The sequence below is a fragment of the Alnus glutinosa genome, chromosome 12 (assembly GCF_958979055.1).
Source record: "Alnus glutinosa chromosome 12, dhAlnGlut1.1, whole genome shotgun sequence".
Taxonomy (NCBI): Eukaryota; Viridiplantae; Streptophyta; class Magnoliopsida; order Fagales; family Betulaceae; genus Alnus; species Alnus glutinosa.
The window spans coordinates 22,590,059-22,597,416 of NC_084897.1; the positions used below are offsets into that span (position 1 = coordinate 22,590,059).

Consider the following 7,358-nt stretch of genomic DNA (forward strand, 5'->3'; position numbering starts at 1 on the left):
TTTGGTTTGTAATGCGGGTGGTTTATCATATCATATATTTTGCTTTTATTGGTATCAGTTTATTGTATAATATATGTCGGATATTCCTAGAGATCGCTACTTGAACCTTTTTTTATTTTCAGTACCGCTCATGAACGGTAATGGAGCTATGCATTTGACTGAATGCCAACCTTTCTTCATAATGTACCTATCTGTTTCTTTTTCCTTTCCATAGATTTTTTGTTTGCTTTTAGTTTCTTTATTTTATGTTAGATATATCTTGCTCAAATTAATTTGTGGTAAATGAATATGTCGATAATAACGGTTTATGATTTTGAATTAAAGCAGATAAGTAATTTAATTTTAACGAGAATGAAATAGGCATTTTTCACGAGAAATGAGAAGGAAATAATTTATATTAAACTCGAAAAAATATTCGTTACTAAATAAAATTAACTAAAATTAATCATAAAATTAAAACAAAAAAACGTGTTTATCTTAGATTTAATAAAGCAAAATAAATTAAAATCATTAGTCCATAAAATTTAATACTCAATTTTTAATTAGTATACAATGAATATTTCAATCATTATCAAGATTAAAGAAAAATTACAGTTTAGTCCCCCAAATTACCACCGGTATTGTGTCTAGCCCCAAAAATTGCTAACACTCCGACTTCGGTCTCTCAAAGGCTCAAACTACCAAAACCTTTGAAAAAATGCCACATTGGGCGAGATATGTCCATATTACTCATGCCACATGTTGTCACGCCCCCGTTTTGGGATATAAGGGGAACGCGAACTTGAGCTATAAAACATCTCTATAATCTAAAACATGCACACAATTTTCCAGGAATAGCGCATGGCTATATTTCATTATAAGAATATATACATAGTAGTTCTTTAATTATTACATCATATTTTCAGAAATTCAAAATAAATATGCACAATACAAAAGTTAGGCCGGTCTTTATTGATCTATTGCTCTTAGGGGTAGGGTCTATGCCATCCATAACGAAAAGACTCCGGTCTACAGTGTCATCTGAAAAAATTTGGGGAAAGAAGGGGGTGAGTTCGACAACTCAGTAAGGAAAACACAACAATAATAGTGTAATTTTCTTTTCAGGAATTCTAAATAGAATTCAAATAATTTAGCAAGTAAAGAAACAGTAAATTGACATACAATTATATCAAATGTAAAATGGTGCATGAATTATTTATGCTACGTGTAAGTTTTAATCACCCTTGGTCCAATATCCGCTAATTAACCATGAGCGGCGCACGTTTGGCTCGTCTCGAAAGACGACTATGAGCCCATCCTGTCGTCACAGGGGAGAGCCGTACCGGGTTGGGAACTTCCCTAGGTGAAGGCCTCCCCGGCCGGTAGCCCACACTTTAGTCCTTCCGTGTGGTTGCCATGCTACCCACATAACACATAGCACATAACACGTAACACATATATGATCCGGATCGTCTATGACATGGTACCACGGGGGTAAAACTGTGTGCATATAAAACATGTACTATGAAATCATTAACCTTTGCTCATATGGTGCACATATAACACATATACTATGATATCATCAACCTTTGCTCATATGGTGCACATGTAACACATATACTATGATATCATCATCTATACTCATATGGTGCACATGTATCAAATATAAACCAAGTATAATCACATGAGATTTCAATCACATCATATAACAAGAGCATATTTATAATGGTAATATAAAAAGACAAGTAATATTAAAAGAGTTGAAAGAGTTTAGAAAATTCCCGACTTTTTCTTTTGAAAGAGTTTTACTAAAACTTTGCCGGGGTTTTGAGATAGTGTTTCCCTTACCTGGTATTTTCTCAGCAGTATTTTTGCTACCTTCTCCTAAATAAATTACAATAAAAAGTTTAGAGAAATATTATGAGATTTAAAACCTAAAACTGAAACTAAGGTATCTTCTCCTTATTATTTCTTTTCTTTCGTCAATTAATTAAACACATAATAACGGCATTAATATCAATAACGCCTAAAATATTTTAAAATATTAGGGCGGCGTAAAAACGCTTTTGTAAAATAATAACTTTTTACTTAGGCATTACAACAACATGTTTTATAAATCTTTTGCGCTACTTGAAAAGCCAGTTTTAAAACACAACTTAAAATATTAGTACTTATTAAAACTCATAAAATCACAAGCTTTAAAACAAAGCTTTATTTAATTCTAAAAAAAATCCTTTTTTCTTTATTCTATCTTTTTCTTTTCCTTTTTCTACCTTCCTTTGTCCTTTTCTATAGACTACTTTTTGTTCCTTTTCTATATATACAATCACCGAGAACACAACTCTTCCTTTTATTCATTTTCTTTTATTCTTTTTGGCTTCTTTTCTTTCTGTGTGCTTGACCGAGAGACCCCTTGGAGACTTCTAGATCCCTTCTTTTTGTTTGTCTCTTTTCTTTTACTTTTTCTCCTTCCTTTTGTTTCCTTTTTATTGTTTCACTTGTTTTCTTACACCTACACGCACGCACACACCCAACAGAAAACTAGAGGAAGAGGGACTTACAATGAGATATTGTTGCTATTCTCTTCCTCTTTTCTTATTGTGTTTTCTGCAACCAGAGAGAGAGAGGGGCAAAAACTGAGAGAATTTCCTATCTTGCTTGGCCGAAACTGAGGAAGAAAGGGAAGAGAATCAAAAGAAAGTTTAAGGTGTTTTGAGTGAGAATTCTTCTGTTGGGAATTAAGAGAAGCCGAAGGTGAGCAAGAGAGAGTTTAAGAGGAAGATTTCTACTTTTCAATGCTGCTGGCCGAATGAGAAAAACAGAAAGAGAGAAGGAGAGTTTCTGCATAGAGAAACTGGGAACGAAGAAGAGAAGATGCTGTGCGTGAATCAAAGGGGAAGCACCTTCTTTTACAATGAATTGGATGGCTTGGATCAATTTGGAGAAATGTGATCAAGGGCTGGAAATCATAGACGTGTGTAGCAAGTTGAGAGTCATGTGGGTGACGTAATGCATGACGTACGTGCTGAGGAGAAACACAGCATCTGGACGCCTTTCATCAATCAAACGGTAGTTTGCTTAACTCCATGTCTGCTGTTACTTACGTGAAGGATGGGCTGGGACTGGGTTGCAACGTGGGCTGGACATGATTGTTTAAATCATGTGGGCTGGATCCACATGGGTTGGGCTGGTTTCATGTAGGAATAGAATGGGCCCTCAATTATACATTAATTTCGTCCAAAACAGATGCAGCAGTTTTCGCAGGTGTTTTCGTACCCTTAACGAAGTCTAAAAATTATAAAATTCGGAGGGTAGTTAGAGGATTTTGAGACGAGCGTTTTGACTTTTGAATCGACCAAAACGGAGTTCATTTGACCACATTTTCGTAATTTCAAAGTTTAAGGTCCGTTTAAATCTTTATTGAACTATAACTAAAACAATAAAGGTAAATGTTCCTTAGTAAATAAATATTTATATTCATATTTAAAAATACGGGGTATTACACATGTCATTATAGATTTTTTTTAAAAAAAAAATTGAAAAAAATAACTAAAATCCAAAAGCAAATATATATATATATATATATTTCAAAGAAAAATAGGAAAATGGGGGTGGCTCGTAGGCCACCCCCCTCCCAAAGGATGGCTGCCACCTATATTTTCTTCTTCTTTTTTTCTCTTTTTTTTTTTTTTTTTAATTATTATTAAAAAAAAAGAATAAAAATGAAAATGAAAATATAATTATACTTTTTTTAGTTTTTAGTTTTAATTTTTAATTTTTTTGTAATTTTTTTATTATTAGTTTTATTATTTTTTACCATACCAATCATTATGCACAACTTTTCATACAAACCAATCATCTTTAATCATTTCATACTATTAAAAAACTTTTTTTTTTTTTCAATTTTTAAAAATTAACACTTATTTTCATAACACCAATCATTATACACAACTTTTCATATAATCCAATCATTTCTAACCACTTTCTACCATTATAAAACACTTTTTTTCAATCTTCCAAATTCAACACCCAAACACATATTCGAAAAAAATCTGAATTATATTCAACATCCAAACACATTTTCATTACCTTGAAATCCGTAATCAGATTCAGAATATTATTCATATTCGAAATATTCGATACCCAAACACACCATTAATAATTTCATATTTTATTCGTTTATATAACCAATTTCCTGGTTATAACAGGATATATTAAAATGCTAAAATTGGTAACCGGTTTCAGGTAGTCGGTTACCGATTTTTTTTCAACCGGGTACCAAATTGATTTATCGGTTATCGGCCGGATTTACACCTCTAATTTAAGATAACTATTGATTTGTATCCCATACATCAAGGGATTTATATGATTTGATTACAGTAAATTAAAAGATTTGTTAATCCTAATCTAATTGATATGTTTGTATTTGAAATTATTCAAATCACATGTAAAGTTCTATACGTAGGATCAAATATGAAGAAAATATGTAGTCTATAAGACTTTAACGTGTGGATGTAGGTCATATACCGAATTACCTTAATCTCTGTATTTTTTCTATTTCCTTAATCTTTTTTATTTTATTATTAATTTATATATGGTATCAGAGCTATATACTAACACTAGTTGAATTGCAATTTAAAATTGTTTTTTTTAACTTATATTTTGTTCGGAATTGATTTCAATCAGTCACGAAAACTCCTTTGTTTCTTTTATTGATTTTCTTTAATTTTTTTTGTTTGTTATTTATTTATTTTTTAAAAAATGGCAATGGAAATATGGTCTGTCCCAAGCTAAAGAACATTGGTCCCTAACATTAGATATCTAGATCTCTTTTGTTCTCCGTCATTTTCTGGTTTTAATTTAATATTAATATTGGATTAGGCATTTGTGTGATTACGTAGCCCATTTAGGCCGACAGTTGGCCCCATTCCGGCCAAAAGAAGCTGCAGTTCAAATACTGGTTAAAGTAACCGATGCCGGCCAGAGTTGCCGAAGTTCAAATTCTGGTCAAAGTAACCGATACCAGCCAAAGTTGCTGAAATCAAGGTTTCGGTCATAGTAACCGATGTTCTAATTCAGGCCATAGTAGCCATTCTTCAGCTAATGGACCATTATGTTAAAGGATAAAAATCATTTAAGATAACTGTTAATTTGTATCCCATCAATCAAAGAATTCAAATGATTTGATTATCGTAAATTAAGTGATTTGTTAACCATAATCTAAGGGATATGCTTGTATTTAAAATTATTCAAATCATATGTGAAGCTCTATAAGTAGAGCCTTGTACTCAAATTAAATATGAATAAAATATGTAGCTCATAAAACTTTAACGTATGGATGTAGACTATAGGCCGAACCACCTTAATCTTTATATTTTCTTTATTTCCTTAATCTTTTTATTTTATTATCAGTTTGTATAAGGCCAAGGTTTGAGGTGTAAAAGGCAACCTCTCTGTTATGAAAAAATAATTATAGGAAGAGCAAATATTAACGTTATAATATATAATATGATAGGATGCTTACTTTATAATTTTATTTTATTTTATTTAAATATTAATTTTAGAGTTTTTTTGTTTTAATCATTTTCTTAAACACTACTATTTTCTTCCTCTCATCTATCACTGCCCCACCGTTTTCTAACCCCATTCGGCCACCAACTCTAAACACACATCACCATAATCAACCATCATATGAAATCATCAAAGGCTTTAGCCTGGTATGTCAACTCTCTTCCCTCCCCTTCTATTACTTTTACTTCTTTAAAAAAAAAAAAATATTAACTTCAAAATATTATAATTAAATATATGAATAAATTTTAAGCCACTTTCCCATACTAATTTGAATTTTGAAATACTGAAAGAAAAAATATGGTGGGAAATGAGAATTATTTGACAAATATGTATCCTATACAATAAATAAAAAAATGAGAGGGAAGAAGAAATTCAAAAGGCTGGAAAGTGAAAGGTTTAACTTATAGTGTCCAAACCCGAGTAAGCAATATAAAATAGATATATTTTTGGTGACGAAATATAAAGAAGAAATTCAGAGTATTTTGTGAGAGTTTTATGTTTTGAATTGTTTATTAATGCTTTTATTTATTTTAAAAAAATAGAGAACTAAAAAAAAAATATTTAAAATATTATTATTTATTTTAAATTTCTGTGTAATGATGTATTTAAAATGATTAGTTTTACAATTTTTGCGAATATTTGGCGGTGCATATTGCTCTGACGTCATGCCCCATTTACAAAAAACAAGACAAAAAATACTTTCGAGTTTCGATTTTAAGTTTGGACCCAAAAATTTCCCTCCCAAGTAAAAATTCAAAATTAGGCACGTCTGTTGTCGTACATGCCGGTGGCAGTTGCCACCGAAACCTTTCCTAGTCTTTTTGTCCGGAATCACATCGGGAAACTTTCAATCACAGCCGTCCACGTAGGCGTCTCTGTCATCCTGCGGCTGTGACTCTCGTCCTCACACCGAACTCAACACACCTCTCATTACCATATCCCTACACAGTTCCGACTAGAAATGATCAGTGCCGCTCATATCCAAGTACCCCCTATCCAGTATCCAGCCTGTCCATCCTCTTCCCCCACCGTCAGATAACTGGCCCCCACGTGTGGGTCCCACTGCAAAGCCTTTTTTAAACTACACAACCAAAGCAGCTTATCATTGCCTACTTGACCAGCATTATTATATAAACTAAACCCCCCACCCCAACTTTTACCAACATGCTAGAAAAAATCTGAAAAAAAAAAAAAAGATCCAGAGTGGGGAGAGAGATGTCGTGGGCCACGTCAGCATTTCGGTGGTTAGACCTCGAGTGTGTGATCTCGCTCGGCCGGTCGTCGGTTTCGAGGTGGCCGAGCTTCGTCTCCTCGTACCTGGCGCCGAGGTGGGCCACGCGGGGCTTGCTCATGAGCTTCTCGTGGATCGTGGACGACGTCGCGTGGGCGCTGATCTCGGCGTTCGAGTCCGTGGCCTTGGTCTCCATGCTGTGCTTCTTCTTCCTCTTCTGCGGCTGCACTCTCTAGAAGCTTCTCGAACCCTCCCTCGAAGCTCCAATCGGAGCCGCGACGAGCTCAGAGGTAGATGAGCACGTGACTGTGAGGCGGTCACGTGGATCCTTCTGAGATTTTTGTCTTCTCTTCATTTTCGTTTTTAATTTAATATTTTAGCAGTGTATGGTGTTCTAAAATAGGATCCAATAGAAACTCGCCACGTTTGGGGATGAATCTTGCGGGGTGCGGGGGTTGTAATTTTCGTAACGCGTCTTTGTGCCTTTTTAATATAAATATTTTTGTAGTTATATGCTTATTCTGAAATGGTAATTGAGAAATGAATTACCATTTTTGGATTATCTTAATCTTTCATT

General features: G+C 33.5%; 1 long non-coding RNA gene across 1 annotated transcript; it reads right to left on the reverse strand.

The window, feature by feature from the left end:
• Window positions 1–823: 823 nt before the first annotated feature.
• LOC133852272 (uncharacterized) lies at window positions 824–2,862 on the reverse strand. Its single transcript, XR_009895911.1, has 3 exons — window positions 2,541–2,862; window positions 1,828–1,863; window positions 824–1,020 (listed from the first exon to the last, which is right to left on the reverse strand). It is a non-coding gene; the product is annotated as an uncharacterized LOC133852272 (long non-coding RNA).
• Between the last annotated feature and the right edge of the window lie 4,496 nt (window positions 2,863–7,358).